The following is a 210-nucleotide window of genomic DNA, read 5'->3' as shown; positions in this document are numbered from 1 at the left end:
CCAGTCTCTGGGGATCCAACCCCCATCATCGCCCCCCCGGCGCGGGGCTCTCCCCTCCCCAGCAGGTGCCACGGCGGACGGGGAGGGGGGGCGGCGAGGAGACCCGGCCCCGCTATCCCCCTGTTCTGCGGCGACTGACCCTCCCCTGCCCTGGGGAAGGGATGGTTCAGTCCGGCTTCCCCCTCCCCCGTGGTACCTCCCGGATCGCGG

This window comes from Emys orbicularis, chromosome 13, assembly GCF_028017835.1.
Source record: "Emys orbicularis isolate rEmyOrb1 chromosome 13, rEmyOrb1.hap1, whole genome shotgun sequence".
Classification (NCBI taxonomy): domain Eukaryota; kingdom Metazoa; phylum Chordata; order Testudines; family Emydidae; genus Emys; species Emys orbicularis.
This window is presented reverse-complemented; position numbering follows the sequence as displayed.